The following is a 19,218-nucleotide window of genomic DNA, read 5'->3' on the forward strand; positions in this document are numbered from 1 at the left end:
GTGACAAAATCCTCCATCCAATTATCGCCCCGTTGCACTTACTTCTACTCTTTCTAAAGTAATGGAAAAACCATTTAACCGCCATTTTTAAATTATCTAGACACCTTCTATCTGGTCAACGACCTCAGTATTGATTCCACCAATGTCGATCCATTGGTGGTATTCTGCTTTGTGTTACCCATTTCTGGTCAAATCTAGTGGAAAAGTATGGTGAAACTCAAGCAGTTGCTCTTGATATTTCAAAGGCTTTTGATCGTGTTTGGTATAATTGTCTTCTAAATAAGCTTCCATCTTATGGTTTATATCCAGTTTTCTCTTTGACCGCTCACTGCTGTTGATGGTAGATGGCTCTCCATCTTCTAACTTCTCCATTAATGCTGGTGTTCCCCAGGGTTCAGTTCTTTCTCCCAGTCTTTTCCTATTGTATATTAACGACCTTCTTGCAATAACCGGAAATCCTATCCATAGTTTTGCTGATGACAGCACATTGCATTCCACCTTCTAGTTTGAGAAACCTTGCTCTGCACAAATAGCTTCAACTTCTCGAATATCCACTACCAAGTTCTTAAATGGTGATCTCCGGATAATTCTTCTTGTTTATTGTACATTGTGTTCCACGCACCTTAGTCTGTAAATATTCACGCCCTTCTGGCACAGAGCCGTCCCGGAGTGACCCAAGGTTTCTTGGGAAATAAACTGATTTTAATAATAATAATAATAATAACTTCGTATTATTAAACATCATCGAGAGAAAAAGTGCGTTACCTTACTTTTCGGAAACCCGCACGTATACACTGAGTGATCACTGAATTATGACTGCTCCTATGAAAACTGAATGTGACCCTTGACCACATGAGATACGAGATGCGCAATTAGTCGACCTACGTAGCATAGATAAGGTGTCAGTAGTTCAGTAGGTAGTAAAATTCCGAGCATGATGGGTAAAAGGAAGGATTTATCGGACTTTGATAAAAAGGACAGATTGTGGGAGCTCGACGAACTCGTGCCTCGATTTCCCAAACGGATGAACTGGTGGGGTGTTCGAGAGGCGCCGTAGTTAAAGTGTACCAGGACCGGCATCAGAATGGGCAAACAACGACCTGACGACAAAACTGCAAAGGCCAGCAAAAGGTTGCTGTTAGAGGTGAGCGCCGCGTCCGACGACTCGTACAGGCGAACAGGCGCAGCACTGTTGAAGAGTTGACTACCCAATACAACATGGGCCAACCTGGAACAATATCTGGCATGACCATGCGTCGCACGCTCGCACGTATGGGCTAGACGACCCCTACGGCTTCCTCTCCTAACCAAGGTTCATCGGCGTAAAAGACTCACCTGGTGCAAAGAGCTGTAAGTTGGACATTTGAAGACTGGAAGAAGGTTGTTGTTATTTGGTTTTTAGGAGCATCAGCAACTAAAGCCATATTGCTCCGGGGATATGCGGTGGTCATTCCCTGACCTTTCCTCATCCTCCGTATTTGGTGGTCACGGGCTCGAACCCCGGTCTAATCAGAAAGCATGTGCTACGCACTGCCCCTCCTGCCCACCTGGCTACAGAGGCGCCTACTGGAAGAAGGTGTGCTGTTCGGATGAGTCACGTTATTTACTCCACACCGTGGATGGTCGTTTACGGATTTGGCGTCAACAACATGAGGCTCTTCATCCATCATGCATGGTGTCAAAAGTGCAAGCCGGTGGAGGCGGTTGTATGGTGTGGGAAATGTTTCACTGGCGGGAACTTGGACCCCTGGAGCTTGTAGAACAACGTGTCAGTGGTGTCCGCTATCGTTAACTGCTTGCTGATAGTGTACACCCCGCTATGTTACACTTTTTCCCGAATGGCGACGGTGTCTTCCAAGATGACAATGCGCCGAGCCATCGGGCACTTGATGTGCAGGAATGGTTTGAGGAACACAGTTCTGACTTCTAGCATATCGATTTGCCTCCAAACTCCTCCCGATATCAGTCACATAGAGCACTTATGGGACACTATGGAAAAGCGTCGGGATACACCAATCACCTCCATACCTGCATTGCTAGCCGCGTTACGCCCAGCTTGGTTGGCCATACCTCCCGAACGCTTCCGACATCTTGTTGAATCAATGCCACGTCGAATAGCTGCTGTACTGAGGGCAAAAGGAGGAACTACGAAATATTAGGTAGGTGGTCATAATTTAGTGATCACTCAGTGTATATGTATGCACTGTACTATGTATGTACTATTTCAATGGCTGCTCGAAAACAAAAATTAAAGCTAACAATCTAGCAATTACAGCATTGGAAGGGAGAAAAAGGCGTGCATATGCGTGCAGCTCTGAGTAATTGGGTGGCAAATTGAGCAAAGGTTAAGGAGCAATATAGGGTGGAAGCAAAAATTCTAAAGCCAAGAAGATAAAGCTCGCCTAGAATCCCGACTTAGAACAGGCCCTGTACGGGGGTCGCAGTACGTATGGTACTGTGACCCCCATCAGGAATGACCCAACTCTCCCCATTGGGCACGACATGCTTACAGAAAAGGCTGGACATTTTGCGATGCGCAGTTTGCCAAAAACCTGGCGAACACAAATTGTACTCTGTCGAATGGATGGTTCATCAGTTTTAAGCAGGACTTAAAAAACTTGACTTACAAGCGTATTTGTGGCGAAGGGAAAGATGCCGACGTGTCACAGAGAGAAGATTTGAATAAAAAAAAAATAATAAAAAAAACCCCCCTTCAAACTGTCATAGCAGAGTACCGCCTCACCGATATCTACAACGCTGTTGAAACGGCCCTGTTGTTCAGACACACTCAAACGAGCTGTTGCAGTCATTGGAAAGCAGCCGAAGTACCGTGAACATTCCTAATGGCTACAGACATAGACGGGAGAGATGAAGTCGGTTTGATTTTCGTCAGAAAATTCAAAAAAACCATGGGCTTCAAGAATGTGTAACACTTGGCCCTGGCTTACGAGACAAATACAAAGGCTTGGATGACCGCTGCGGTATTCACAGTGGGTGCACCAGTTCGATAATCATATGGCGACTCACGCTGTGGCATTGAAGTGGCCTTAGTTTTTGACAACCGATCCGCGCACCCCCATGTTCAAGGCTTGCAAGCAGTCAAACTGATTTTTCTCCCAAATTCAACGTCTTTAACCCATGGACCAAGGAATTATCGAGAATCGAAAGATTTGCTACTGCAAGATGCTCACGAAGAAGAAACTGACCTATCTCGAAGCTGGCGAGCGCTACGACGAGAACCTTCTCTATGTCATACGCTCGCTCGCTCAAGCAAGCATGGGGTATCGTGAAGACGGAGACCATTCGCAATTTTTTTTAATGCGTGTCTTCCTTCCGAATGCCAAATGTGATTCATTTGTAGGTTTCAGTCCGTCCGAGATTGACGATCATAATGATGATCCATTGGAATGCAGTAGCAAGAGTTCTAGAAAGAAGCTCTGTAACTGATGATGGGGTTGAACGTTCTGCACCTTGCACTGACGAGGAAATCCTGGCCCCAGTAACTAATACTTACCCACCCAGTGATGAGGAATTAGATGAATCTACTCCACCCCCAACTGTAAAGGAAACTACGCGCCCTCGACGTTCTCAGAAAGTACGCCATATCGTCAAGTGGTGATAAAAGTATTCTTGGCCATATTGACGCTGTGGCAATGGAATTGAAAAAGAACAGCTGAAAGAAAAACTGAAGCAAGAGACATTAGGGAGTTTTGTACACGTTAGAATTTTTTTTTTTTCCTTCTATAAAATACTTTACTTGCCCGTTTAAGAGATGCCCTTTTTTGTTTTTAGCTCAATTTTTATGTAAAGTAGAGTATGTAATTTTATGTATAAATTTATATTAATTTTATGATGTTTTGCGAAATAAATGCTTTTGGTCCGTTTCTGATGTTTTGCGAAATAAATGCTTTTGGTCCGTTTTGTGCAATGTACTGAATTATTGCCCAACATGCAACGGGGACACCTTATACGATTTTTAGGTGGAGGGAGATTGGTAGGGGAACAGTTATGTCGACAATCGCCTATGTCGATATAAATGACTCGTCCGTCAGCTGTCAAGTTAATCGGGTTCCACTGTATTTAACTGGATAATAATTTGTACAAGAAAGTGTTACTCTAACCTATCCCATGTGCATCAAAGTTGAATTTGGTGAATTAATTTTGAGGATATCGAATACCACATTCATAAAAATCCATTGTGCCGGAAGGGTGTTGTTATATGCTTTTAGGCTAGGACTTGTGTGAAACGTTTACTGGCTGGAACACGGGTGCCTGATCTCAGAAATTACTACTGGCACAGTCGTGAATTTCTAAAATCAGGTGCTCTATATGTGGGAAAAAAAAAAATCCTCTCGTTTGTCAAAACTAGATGCATTCAGGGTGAGTGTAAACCCTTTAAATGCATTTAGGGACCTTCGCTTTGAATTTAATAGGAACTGGGCGCGTATTTGTATGGAATTCCAGTCTTGAAGTGAATCTGCATCTGCCCATTTTTGTGGCTATTTTTGTAACTACCGTATTTGAATGATTAAATGACATGATCTAATAGTGTTATTCTAAGTAGGATGCCTGGATTGTTGACTTCAACCCCTCCCCCATTAAAGCCAAACCAACTGCTTCCACATTTTTGTTACGTGCACTTAAAATGAGCTCTCGCTGCACTACGTTTTTTATTTTGTTCGAAGTTATTATCTCAAATAATGCCGAGTTGGATAATTGTAACTCAATTTTGTCCATGCTTAGACTATTAAGTCGATAAATGCGTGCAAGAAAGAATACGCCATTTGATAGTTTCTGATTCGATAGTGGAGGAAGGATGAAGGTTATTTCTTTTCTTGTAATGTTGAGTTTCCATATGCCACTCTCATTTCTTCCCATCTTACCCTTTCCTCTCTACTGTCAAGGCTCGGGCAAGTATTATTGGCTGCATTACCAGTAGTAAGGATTTGTGGGTATGCTTCTAGATTAGGAGTGGGACAGGCACCATGGATGAACTACTACTCCCTAGTGTAATAAATAATGATAATTCCTGATCGATATAAGATGGGATTCAGATATACAGCACTCAAGAGAAACTCGCCATTAATGCCTTTATTTTAGGAAGAAATGTCAAAGGTAACGTTTGTTCAGTCAGGTTGTATAATTGGATTTGTTGATCCCTCGACTTGGACGGTGATCTTTTATGTTTTGTGTTTTTGGGTCATATTCGTTGCAATTTTCATTTTATCTATACTCCCAATCTTTATGTTTTTTTTTTTTTTTTTTTTTTTTACTCTATCACATTTTAGCCTTTTAGTGAATGATTTAAGTATATTCTCCTTTCTGTCTTTTCTTCATTCTGAGTAGGATGAAATACATATTTGCAATAAAGAAAAAAATGTGCTTATTTTATTCGATCTCCTCCATTGAAATTACAGTATTTGACTTTCAGTTTATTTTTCCCATTTCACATGTTTGTATTTTTCGAATTGCATGTATACTTGCATTGCATCCTTAAATACAACTATATTTTCATGTACGTCTTTTTTATTTACATGTATGTGTTATTAGTTTCTGTGAATGAAATTTTTTCTCAGTCAATTTTTTATACACTAATGATGTTTTTTAGTATTGATGGTTTTTCGTAAAAAAACCATTGTGCTTTTCTTTCTTTTTTTTCATCCATCTATGGACTACGGTACCAAACACGAATGACTGCTTATGTGTTTCGCTTTTCTTTTTCACAGAGCAACAAAAGGAAGAAAGGATCTTACAGCAATGGCTTTGTCCTTTGACATAGCCTTGGCAGCAATAGAGCTGAGGGCGAAAAAAAAAAAAAACTACAATGCACGCACAGACATGCATTATCAGTCCATCAGCTCAGTGCACAAAACGGAGAAAACGAATCTGTACTCATAAAGAGTTGAACATTTGCCAAAAGAGGTCGCTGGCTTAAAAAACAAGAGAAAGAAATATGTCTTGGATATGTTATATGAAATTGAAAAAATATGGTTAAGCTGTTTTTTTTTTTTAATACATATTAATTCTCTCTCTCTCTCTCTCTCTCTCTCTCTCTCTCTCTCTCACACTCTCACACACACACACACACACACACACGCACGCACTACTTTGGAACTCCATTGAGTAACTCAATTTATTTTTTCCTAGAAAAGATTTAAATTAGACGCGCATGCAAGTTCAGGGTGATAATGAAACATTCGATGGGAACGAAAATTCTCTAACCAAAAAAAAATTGCACTTCTGGTTTATGATGTACCTCGGCAGATATATTTATGAGCTTTCTATCCTTGGAATGGAAATATATTGGCTGCTTGGTCATAAGCAACTTGTGGTGTTTTCTTACTAATGACACACAGTTCTTAACATACATGATTAATCACTAGGTGTTCGTCTTTCTTAAGGACTCATGTAGGTTTGCAGTTTGCGTGCGAGTTATCATTGGACACTAATTTATTCTACACTTGGAAATGCACTTTACCATTAAGCCACAGGTGTTTAGCTCACAAATACGTTTATTGAACATAACGATAAACGAATAGAATAGGTGGTTCGTTATTTGTAAAATTACAGGTAATATAATATTTCAGAATAATCGTTTTGCTGGTGGGACTTCATACATTGAAATAACATACGTGCAGAGATGGTAGGATTTGACCGATTTGAATAATGACAAATGAAAGTAATTCCTTTTTCGTGTGTGTGTTTTACTAAGATAATTAAGCAGCATATCAAATATGCTAGTTTCAAAGGGACTTTTTTATCATCTAAGAAATTTATTACCAGTGAAAAATAACATAATTAAGTAGAATGAAAGTAAAATGCAGAGGGACTTTTTATCATCTGCCAGATTTATTATTACCTGCAAAGAATGAGATAATCTAATTAAAGTAAAATACATTTCCTTTTTTTTGCCTTTGTAGGCACATTGGAAATATATGCAGTTAAGTACTTAAAAGATAACATTCATTGGAAAACTAAGAAAGGAGGAGTTTTTAGTAAGATATCCAACAGCATTTGCCCGTGACTTTTGTCTCGTCGGTGATCGAGACAAAAGTTACCTGCAAATTTCGAGGTAAGCTGTAGAGAACAAATATCAACAGATGTTTTTGATGTTAGAGATAGTTTACACCACAGTAGTCCTCATGCTGAGTAAATGTTGAAAGACGCATCTGGGAAATAACATTCGGAAAGGATTTATGCATAATCATGAGCAGATAAGCCGAAATATATATTATGGCATTTGTCCACAAACCTACCGCAATCTGATAAGCAATGCTGCTTGGTACTTAACGGCATTTTTTTTTTTTTTTTTTTTTTTGTTCCTCCACTTTGATGTTTTCGAGACAACTATACCGCTGCGTTTTTTGTCGCAAATTAGTAAAAATAAATTGACTTTTTCCAATCGCAGTGAAAAATTTATTCATTTAATTTTATACCGTTCATGTGTTTATCTCCGCTCTTGAAATTCTTGAATTGAAAACAGTGAACAACTGTTTTTGCATGTTCAAAATGAAGTAGCGGATTTAATATTTGAATTAATTGCCGAAAATTTGATAAGATCAGCGAAATTGTTGCTGTTCTATCCTTTAATTTTTTTTTTAACAGTTAAAAAAAAAGTTACAGACCAGGTTTCGATGCAGTTTGGCAGTAGCCGCGTTACTATTTTAGAAAGATGACAAAAAAGCATTGTGTCAACCCTGTAGCATATATATTCTGTGGCAACCGTGATCTTCTCGAGAGAGAGAGAGAGAAAAGATGTGAAAGAAAGTTTGTGGTGAATGACATATGAAATGGAAATAAGGAAAAGCCCGCTGCCAGCGTTTTAATACGGAGTAGGCACTCGACTAGAGAGGAAGGAGAGGGAGAGATACTTGTTGAAGTGTGCTTTCTCAGTATTGACGAGAGATTAGCATAAGAAAGTGAATAAGTGCATCTTGGAGATGCGTGAAGTTCTAAAGAACCGTGTTATCTTTGAAAATCTATATGGCGGCAGCGAGCATCAACAAGAACCTCGCTGTCATTCTTAACGTCAATGAAGCGTGCACTGTTCCGCCCACCATCGTCTCGTGTAGTCAAGTTGGGTGCTGTGACACTGCCGGTTTGATGCCCCAAGAATATAAACCCATCCTCGCTCTGGCGACAGCAAGGGAACGTGTGCTTGTCTTTTATAACGGTTTCGTATCCCCCCCCCCACTTTTTTTTTTCTTCCGGCAGGGGGAAGGAAGCATTTAGGGTGTTTAGATTAACTAGTCTCTGATTTCATTACTGCTTTCAGCCCTTTTGGTGAGGTTGTATATTCTTAATCTCAGTATAGTGTAGAGTTTAAAAAAAAAAAAGAAAGATGTGAAGCTGCTATTAAACGAATGCCTCTGGTATATTTAAGTTATAAAAGAAAAATGGTTAGATAACAATCTAAGTTGGAATAGCATAGAGCAGCAATGAGAGCAGCCGAATCATTGCTAATGGGACTGCTGTCAGAATTCAGAGGGTTACCAAAACCTGATGTGAACTACAACTTTGCTACACTCTCGTATGCCCAATTCTGACATGGAGTATACCACGAGCACAGAAATACAAATTAAAAATAAAAAAAGCTGTAAGAATTTTTAAGAACTTTCTGAGAATTCTCCATTTCAAAAAGACTCCGTGGTGCCATTGGATAACACGACTGTTTCCATGGCCCGAATGTTTAAAATCGGACTAGTATCTTGCTTCATTTACATTGATTTTATACAGAGATATAAGCACAGAATTATCCTTGAGAAAGGTTACTAGCTTCAAAATTAGAAGGTTGCGGGACCTGAATAATGAACAATATAGGTTAGACGAAATGAAGAGACTGTACCTAGTGCAACATTATATAGAGCTGCTGCTGTTGTAAAATATCTGTAAATAGGCAGATAGATAACAAAGTACAATGAGGTCATGCATTAGCATCAGCATTAGCAAGGGCACATGATGCAAGAAAACAAGCTTATATGGCATCAGCCAAAAAAAAACAAAAAAACACCCCTTATTTCACTCGCTCCAAATGTTTGTCAAGTTCTGCCTTGAATCTGTTTAAGCTATCAACTTCTACAACGACAGATGGAAGTTTGTCCAGCAATAAACCACCCGCTGGCTAAAGGCAAACTTCCGCACATCTATCCTACAACCGTCTTTCCTCAATTTGAATTTATACCCTCTCAGGTGATTATTCTGAGGAAGAGGAAGAATCCCAGCATTGAGCAGGCTCAAACTATTCAACGCTTTATACACCTCATTCAGATCACCTCGCAGGTGCCTAGTCTCCAGACACTGCAATTTGCAAAACTTAAGCCTGTCTTCGTATCTTTGTTCTGTTCACTAATCTTGTTGCCCTTCTCTTTACTCGTTCCAACAGCTCCACATCCTTCTTAAAATGAGGTCTCCAGACCTGTATGCAGTACTCAAGGTGTGGCCTGACCATTGTCTTATACAAGGGGATAATCACCTCCTTATCCCTGCTAGAAAAATTCCTGTATATCATTGACAAGACACCATGAGCTACTCTTGCAGACCATCTGCACTGCTCAGAAAACTTCATATCTGCCTGCACAATAACCCCCAGGTCCTTTTCATTCTCTACCACTGTCAGTGTGGTACCACAGAGTTGATACGTTACTCTGGGATTACTGCTTCCCATATGTAATACTTTACGTTTGTCAATGTTAAACTTCATTTGCCACCTCTCAACCCATCTGCTCAACTTTTCTAGATCCTGCTGCAGCACTGTACTGTTATTAGTGTCATTAACAACCCTGCCAACCTTCGTATCGTGATGGAGGATGTATCAGATCGAGATCAGGGCTGTATCATTGTTGGGAATCTATTAAAAGCTCCAGCAATTCAATCAAATTTAATTGGGTGCCACTGGTAGTATCCCTTCCGGTGGAGCAACTGCCATTCGGATTTACTTTTCTATGCAGTTTGTTTCCCTCGACGGGAGTACCTGTACGTGGCGTGGGAACCCCCAGTGAAGCTGCTGTGCTTCCATATTAGCATCACTGGAATCCAACGCCCATATCTTGGTTCTAGGGTTATATCATTGGAATTTAGCGTGTGCAGCCGTGCCCCACGACCAGTGGAAACTAGAAAAGGGGAGCCTGGTGAGTCAGGGGCCCAGGCCTCTCTTTCGGCAAGATAGGAAGTCCCGGATCGACCAGTCTGGAAGCAGTCGGCGACTGCTTCTTACTGCTAGGATCAACTGCATTCCAATAGGTTTACCTCGCTTATTCCAGAGAAATGATCAACACAATGGAAATGTTAATATGATGTGCTAAGCGAACTTTATGCAGTACCTGCTAGTTCGCGAGTGGACATCTCCTCTTAGGCCTCCGTCATGGATGAGGTATTTAGGGCATCAGAAATTTTATTTTACTGTTATGAGTAATTTAAATTCCTCTTTCTTCTTCTGTGGCCCCAACAAGGCCCCTACCAAAAATAAAGTTATAATCTTTTTTTTTCTTCTCTCTTTTTTTTTTTTTTTATGAAAATCCAAAATACGAGAGGTATTAGAACCTATAGTACTTAGTACCGTGCATGAGTTAGAGGTTGAGAAGAAGTAAGAAGATATTTCTCGACATTATACTTGAACTTCTGTAGACTGTAATTTTCAGGAAATGCATATGAAGAAAGGTTGTTCCAGAAAACGGCAATTGAATGAATAAACGAGGAAGATGAAAAGTTGGTTCTGTGAGTTTGAAGTTGGACAATAAATGGATGTTGTCTGGTGGCGGCACGTGTTCGGACTGTTTTGAAAAAGAGAGAGGGGAAATTATAGAAGCCAATTCGGAAGAACAGTGCCCATGGAAGTATCTGTAGAAGAAGCATGCAGCAGAAACTACGTTTATGAGACAGAGAGTGGAAAGCCTCTGTTAGGGATGAGTCATTAATTAACCTAACTGCCCTCTTCTTAATGGAATTAAGAAGCCTTAGAGAGATTTTGGGGGCATAGCCCCAGATGTGGTTACAATATTCCATGGTAGGGCGGATTTGCGATTTGCTCAGAGTGAACAGTTGTTTGGAAGAAAAGAAATGCCGAGAGCAAAGAGATAACCAAGTTTTTTAGTTGCAACGGAAGTAATATTTGTAGTGTGCTTGTGCCAAGAGAGATTAGAAGTCAGGGTAATCCCCAAAAGAGATATATCAACTTTCCTAGAAATCGGAGTGTCACAAAGATAAGCATAGGAGCAGAAGAATCCTTTTTGCGAGATATAATACAGGACTGAGTTTTAGACGGATTGAAATAAACTAAGTTGTCTTTGCCCCACTGGAGAATTACCTGGAGTTCGGCAGTTAAGGAATCGGTAGCGGATATTCGAGAAGTTGCAGCTGATTGAGCAGGGGAGGGTTTCTCAAACTGAAAAGTGGAATGCAATGTGCTGTCATCAGCAAAACTATGGATCGAGTTTCCGGTTAATGGAAGAAGGTTATTAGTATACAAGAGAAAAAGAGTGGGGGAAAGAACTGAACCTTGGGGAACACAGCTTTAGTGGAGAAGTTAGAAGACAGAATGCCATCTACCATCATCCTCGGTGAGCGGCCAGAGAGAAATCTGGATAACCAATTACAAAATACAGTTGGCAAACTATAAGATGGAAGCTTGTTTAGAAGATCTTTATGTCAAACACGATCGAAAGCCTTTCAGATGTCAAGAGCAACTGCTTGTGTTTCACCGAACTTTTCCATTGAATTTGTCCATAAATGGGTAACATAAGCCAGAATATCACCAGTGGATTGACACTGACGGAATCCATACTGGCGATTGTTGATCAAACTGAAGGTTTCTAGATAGTTAACAGTTGGCGGTTAATTGAGTTCTCCATTACTTTAGAAAGAGTAAAAGTAATTGCAATGGGACGATAATTGGATGGGAGGGATTTGTCATCCTTTTAGGAACTGGCTGGATATAAGCAAATTTCCAAGCAGAAGGAATACGAAAGTGAAAAATAGGAAAGTGAAATTTGGAATAAGAAAGTGAAAAAAGGCGGCAAAGAACAGGAGTAAGTTCAGGAGCGGAGGTTTTGAGAACAAATGGAGAAATACTATCAGGATCTGGAGCTTTCTTAGCATCAAGATTTGTCAAAATCCTTTTGACCTCCTTTTGGTGGAAGACTGAATGGAGCGTGTGGGCATGGTGAGAGGTGTTTTACCAAGGTCCTCAATACATGAGTTGGAAGAAAAATAGTGTTATATACTGTTGTTCTTCTGGCCATTTAGCCGCTGGATCTGTGCTGAGGCCCAACCTTTCTCACACTCAGCCCCGTGGAGGCTGGCCAGGTATACCAGAATTATAATTATTTACTCTGGCAGGTCCTGGCGCCTAATTTCCTGAGATTTCAGTGGCTAGGACCTTAAAAAAAAAAAGAAAATTGATCTTTCGCGTGGAGGGGTAATAGCGCTAGGATTGGAAAGGCCGAAACTATTGGAGAACAGTAATTTGGACGGCTACAGACAGAGTAGGGGAGGGAGACTAGAAACTGGGTGAGACAAAATATATGGGTTCAGTAGGGAAGGCGACCCCAATAGGTATCAGTGGGGCATGCCCATGCCCCACCAGAGGGGAAAATGTTGGTGCCGAGGAGGGGAGGAGATAAGAGGACAGTCACCTCCCCCTCCTACCAGGGAAGTGGAGTGGAAACCAAGCCAGGAAAGAGTGCCCAGCTTGGGTCGCCAATTGGCGCACTGGCAACAAATCTACTGTTCAAGGTGGGGAAAAGATACGGGTCCAACTAAACAGTCGGAACCAGTGCCCCCATGTCATTCATGGACCGTGTGTCCATCCAAGTAGGTTGAGATCAGTCACGTTTATGGATTATATACCCGACCCGGGTAGAGAGTCTCGTAGATTGTCTTTTGCATTCTGGATGGGTCTGGTCCGTTGACCCTGTTTCCGTCATCAGGGAGGGCGGTCCAGTACTTTTTCTGTCCAATGAGCCCATCATTTCTGTGCTGTGCGTCCTAGTCAAGTAGGTTGGTTGGGTCAGACAATTTGGGTGTTGGTGTATTTCCTCATAGTCCGGTTGTTGTCGAAGTTTCATGTCTGCTACAAGGTGTACTGTGCCCTTAGTTCCTGATCGCAGAACGGCTTCTTCTTCTGGCAAAGCGTTCCTGTGCGAATCTGGTGAGGATCTTATATTCTTCGCTTGTGTTCAAGAGATGATGCTCCTGGCCTCGCGGCAGGTAGGTCATTCTTGTTATTAGGTTTCCACGTAGGTCCTCGTAGTTTGTAAATTCGTGCATGAGGTGGGTCCAGCTTTCCGGTTTGCCATATGAACAGTTGGAGGAGGTCCAGAGATGTTAGTTTTTCGCTGAAGGGGCCGTGACCCGTCAATAAGTAGGTGGCATATAGGCCTGGGTGGAACCATAAAAGTAGTTTCGGGAAAACCCTGTCTGCATCAGGTATGAAGCGTCGTGTCACTTCCCCTTTGGTTGAGTCTGTCCACCTGTTTTGTCATTCCTGTTTTAAGTGTGCCAAGAGCCGAGCTTTTTCCATATTTATAATGTTTGTGGGTTCAATCGTAAAGCCCGAGTAGGTCACAGAGATTCCTTTTGACATATATTTTGCTAGTCCGCATCTGACCACTTCGCGATCTAGTGGTAAGGATCCAGTAAGAACCTGGAGTGCCGCCGTGCTCACAGTATTGCAGGCTCGGGTGGCTTTGAGCAGCATTGTTCGTTTTGTCGAGTCCAGTATTCTTTTGTTGGTGGTCAGTCTGGTTCTATTGTACCATATTGGTGTACCGTATGTGATCTCGGCGGGGGAGTAAAGTGTATTTAGTGTAAAGTGTATTTAGGGTCATACGGCACCAGGGGTTTCCCCCCATCTCCGCGTTGTTTACATTGTGATGGGTGTACCAGTTTCCTGGAAATGCCAGAGATTTAAAAGTGTGTGGATATTGTTCATATGTAGTGTCGTGTACCGTTGTTCATCTGGTCATTTAGCCGCTGGACCCCTACTGAGGCTCAACGTTGCCCCACTTTCGCCCCGTGGAGGCAGACCAGGTACACCAGTATTATAATTAATTTACTCTGGCAGGTCCTGCCACCTAATTTCCTGAGATTTCAGTGGCTAGGACCTTAAAAAAAAAAAAAAAAAAAAAAAAAAATTCGCACGTTGTATGTTGATCACATACATGTTTCCCGGTTTTAAGGGGTTGCATTTGAAAATTTAATGGCCGAGGAGAGGGCGAAATAATTTAGAGAAGCTAGAATTTTGGTGTGGGTCTTGCGCTGGCATAGAGATAGAGAGGGGAGGAGACTGAAGGCTAGGGGGGGGAATAGCTAGGAAAGACTGGGGTCAGTAGAGTAGACGACCCCAGCATGTTGCCAGTGGGGCATGCCCATGCCCCACCAGAGAGAAAGATGTGGGATGGCAGGGGGGAGGCAACAAGAAGGCTGTCGCCTCCCCCTCTGCCAGGGAAGGGAGGAAAGTGTGCCCGCAAGGGAGCCGGCACAGGTCGCCATATGGCCTGGCGGCTGCATGTCTGCTTGAGTCAGGTCCTTGTTGTCCCATCCGTGTGTAGGTTCCTGTCTGTGGTTGTCACTTGACAGCAGGACAGGTGCCTTAGTCAGGTCCGTAGTTGTGGGTATTTAGTCCAGTCTGTACTTATGTCTCTATCTGGAGTCATGGTCATTAGTTATTGGATCCTGGGTCCATTTGTTGGATCCGAGTTTGTCGAGTCCGGGTGTTTTTTTTTTTTTTTTAATGCTGTTTCTTCCTGGGATGCAATCCCTTTGTGGATTGTCTTGATGGTGACTGTCCGTGCACCTTATATGGTTGTTTACAAAGTCATATATTGTGGGCCTGAGAAACGCTATTGTGGCTGTGGGGGCGGAAGAGTATACCTTCTGTGAAAAAGATCTTGTGCAAAGTTTGCCAGTGCTTTGTAGCTATGCTCTTCCTCCAATAAGCGTTCCTCTTGATTCTCTGGTACATAATGTAATTCTGTAATTAGTCGGCATCGGAGGTCTTCATAAATTCAAAGGTCATCTGGATAGTACTTTCGGGTAAGAGAAGCGCATAGGATGATAGGATTAATTTCCTTTTTATTTATTTTTTTATTTCATTTTATTATTTTTATTTATTTATTAATTATTATTATTTATTTATTTAATTTTTGTTTTTATCATTGTTTTGTTCGGATTTTTTTTTTTTTTTTTTTTTTTTTGGCTGGTGCAGCATAAGCCATAGGCTTTCTTGCACCATACGGCCGTTACTAATACTAATACTAATACTAAAGCTTGCAGTGGTACATTAAATGCTCCCACGTTTCCACTAAGCCACAATGACAGTGGTCAGTGTTGCTCAGTCCAAAGGTCATTAGTTTGAATCTGATGGCGCCGTGGCCAGTTAGGAGGTACGTGGCCAGCAATCCTGGGGAGAGCCAGCTTGGGTATTTTGGGTATACGGCCCAGACAGTTGGGAGGAATTTTCGCGTTATTTGCCCTTTTGTTGAGTTTTGCCACCGTGTTTGCCAGGTTTGCTGAAGATGTGCAGTTAGTCTTCTTTTCTCTATTTTCGGTTCGCTGGCTACATTTAATGTGAAATTTAGGCAGGTATCCGGTTTGCCTCTGGAAAGGCTGTAGAGGAGTCCACTGCGTATCACTTCCAGGTCCAAGGGGAGGGCACCCGTGAGCACCTGATCGCGTGTGTACTCACTGTTTTGCAAGCTCGTGAGATAGTCAGTAAGATGTACCTCTGTATGGTTTCTAGTTTTCTTTTATTAGTTGCAGTGGTTGCTTTCTTGTACCAGACACCCGAGGCATAGAGGATGACTGGCAGGAACACAGTTTTGTGAAAAAGAGCAAGGGTTTTCTTCTTTATGCCCCAGTCCTTGCGGGTGATTCTAGCAAATAGTGACGAGTAATTTCTGATTTTATTTCTGAGATAGTTAAGATGGGGAGTGAAGGATAGGCTTCTATCAAGGACAACCCCAAGAAATTTCATCATTTCTGTAGTCAGCTTGACGGTGGTTCCTTGTACTTTTATTTGGGGGGGGTCTCCTGGTGTCCAGGGTTCCCCGAAGTAGGATGGAACTTGTCTTAGTGGATGATATCTTCAGGTTATTTTCGTCAGCCCATTGTTGTAGAGTGGCGAGCGCCCGGTTTGCTGTGTTTTCCAGCTGTGCCCTGGAGTTTTCTGCCAGTGTCAGGACAAGGTCATCCGCATACGCATGGGAGGTTGCATTTCCGAGGTTGAGGAATCCGTCCAGGACCACGTTCCAGAGCAGTGGGCCCAGGACGGAGCCCTGTGGGCATCCTCTGCAGATGCGTCTGGTTATATTACAGTAAGGAGCAGTGACTTTTACTGACCTGTCGCATAGGTAACTGCTGATGCAATTGTATAGATTACTTGGGAGTTTGGCCTCACGGAGCCTGCTGAGGACGCTTGGCCACCAGAGGGTGTCAAACGCCCCGGCAAAGTCAACCGCGATGGCAAGAAAGTATTTGCGGTCTGTTTCTATTGCAGCGTTGATGATGCTGCGTAGGGCATCGGTGGTGGCGTATCCTTTTCGAAATCCAAATTGTTTGGGTGACTCTAGGCCTGCGTTTCTATAGTGCTTCTCTATCCTGTTTCGCAGGAGATGTTCAAGAAGCTTGCTGAGAACTGGCTCGGCGGGGGAGGAGGAAACAAGGGGACCGTAACCGTCCCCCACCAGGTGAAAAGGGGAGAAACAAGGCCGTGCAAGGGAGCACGGGTTCAGAATCGCGATATGGCGTTGGCAGCAATGCGGCGTGAAGTCATAGTTGGTGGAGTGCAGTCCGAGGAGGTCAAATTCCAGTAATGTAAATCCTGGAACAGACAAGTCCTGTCCAGGTGGTGAAGTCGTTTCAGTAGTGAGCTGCATGAAGTCATATTTGGTAGAGTTAATCCGAGAGGGTCAAATCCTGCAAGAATAATTTCACTGACACGATCTGAGCAAACGTTGACATCAGAAATTTTGAAACAGTAATCAGACCAAGGGAAAGAAGAAAAGAAATCTCGCAGTTCATCCCTTTCTGCATTCTTGTAATGCCAAACAAGACGAGGTTGGGAATAGTCATGAGATAAAGGCTCCATTGGAGAAGAGACAATCACCAAGTTGTGATCTGAGATGCCTAATGGACCACCCACTTCGATTGTGTACTTACAAGGGTTGTTTGTGAGAAAAACATCAAGGGTGTTGGCTGTATGGTTAGGATTTTCCTGGTATTCTGGTAGGTAAATGAACCATATGTGCAAGGTCATTAGTAATTGCAAAAGCCTCAGCATCTCGACCAGCTGGGTCTGTATTTATTTGATAAACAGATAACATCATTTACTTTTCTTTTGTATTAATCACAGAAAAAGGGGAAAAAAATTAAGTTAATTTAAGAAAAAGTCCATCGCGCCTGAAATTTAACGAATTTCAAAAATTAACCAATTTGTTCTCTCTTGTACTAATTTTTCTTAGCATTAATAAGAAAAATGAATAAAAATCTGGCAGATTTATTTTAATTCACAATTGAACACTAAGAAATTCAAATAATAATCAAGACTTTGGTGGAGACTGATACTAATTACTTATACTCTTTACACTCCGATTAAAAATAATAGTGTCAATCTTATTTAACTGATGAAAGGAAATGTAAATATTCGTTTCATCATGTTTATACGAAGAGATTTTATAATTGTAAATCTTTTCATAAATACTGTTGCCTTTTGTTTTCGATGTGAAAGTAGTGATATAAAATTAATGTAATAAAATAAATCAAATGTTAAAAATGAAAGCATTGAAGATTATAAGGAGGTTAGAATTTTCATCTTAGATAAGCATAAATGAATTCAATTTTACAAGCGGAATCTCTGTATAGTGTGGATGAACAGTTCTCTAAAGTAAGGAATCGACTGCGAAACAGAAGATTTCACAGATCCCAGAGCAGTTATTAAGGGATCTAAGAAGACCACACGTTCTGTAGAGAACGATCAGCAGCTTCTAGTTATCCAGTGACGCTTATTTGTTTGTTCCCCTAGAGTTTATTCTCTGTACCGTGTTTCTCCTCACTGCAGAATCTGCAACGCAGGTGGCCCCGATGGCTAAGTGTCGCGCGGTTCGTTAAGTGTATTTCGCTCGTCACATGAATATATATCGCTGGACGGGTGGCTGCACGCAAAGGGAAACACTTTTAATCATCCCAGCCTTTGTGAGTGGTGGGAGGTTGTTTGCATTATTGTCTCCTCATTGGTCGATGAAGATAGATTGCCGTATTGTCTACAGCGGAAAGGATATAAAAAAAAATATTGCCTCCTGGATAGCTTTAATTAGCCCGCTTTTCCTCCTGCTATCTTCTTCACTATCACCCATGGAATCGATGGTGTCAGGACGCAGCAGATTGAGCCATAATAACTGCGGAATGAAGCCATACATCAAATACCAGTTTATCTGGGTTGCCGGCGCTGCGAGCAAGACCCCTCTCGCCGCTCTCGTCTCGCTCTGACGTCACTGTCATTCGATCCGCGCTAACACTACACTCGTTTATTCCCCCGCCCCCTCACACACAAGCCCTCCTAAATTTTCCTCATTTCCCCCTCCCCATTTTGCAATTTATGAGGTGCCAGTGATGGGTTGTTTTCGACGATCTTCATTCATTCATTCTTCTCTCATTCACTTGCATATTCAGATAACTATAGACTTAAGGGTGATTTATTGATGTTTTCGAAAGTTATTTACTTACTAGCTTCACAGAATTGATTCATGAAAGACTTATACGGAAAAAAAAAAAAAAAAGAGTTTAGTAGATTATTAGGTTGCTATTGGCGTATACACATTTTTTTATCTTACAAAATCCCTTAGTGGTTTACATTTATTGATTAACTTCCCGATGTTTAATAACTTGAAAATATCTGCTGCTACTGCCTTATTTCTAGAAGAATTTAATTTATTAAATCACAGAGATCTATGTTTCCACGATCTCTGCACTAAACCAGAAAATTTGGGAATATTTCGGTCACAACTAATCTATACAGGCGACGTTTTACTGTCATAACAAGATTTTTTCTTCTGGTTAGTGGTTCTAATTAAGAAAGCAAAACCCAGTATTGTAGGGTGAATGACCTGGTCATTTAATCCTTTGAGTATTATGCGAACGAGTCTATTACAAAAACGTCCTACTTACAAACAGTTAAAATCACGTCTACTATGATTAGGACGTATACATTTTTTATTTGATTTTATT

General features: G+C 41.6%; 2 protein-coding genes across 4 annotated transcripts in view; one reads left to right on the top strand and one right to left on the bottom strand.

Moving 5' to 3' along the window:
* The window catches only part of LOC150080211 (protein timeless homolog), a 734,420-nt gene that overhangs the window by 369,446 nt on the left and 345,756 nt on the right, over positions 1-19,218 (top strand). The window lies entirely within an intron of this gene.
* Positions 1-19,218, bottom strand: part of LOC150080212 (uncharacterized) — a 350,995-nt gene that overhangs the window by 158,714 nt on the left and 173,063 nt on the right. The window lies entirely within an intron of this gene.

The sequence above is a fragment of the Mastigoproctus giganteus genome, chromosome 9 (assembly GCF_048544385.1).
Source record: "Mastigoproctus giganteus isolate SK-2022 chromosome 9, ASM4854438v1, whole genome shotgun sequence".
Taxonomy (NCBI): domain Eukaryota; kingdom Metazoa; phylum Arthropoda; class Arachnida; order Uropygi; family Thelyphonidae; genus Mastigoproctus; species Mastigoproctus giganteus.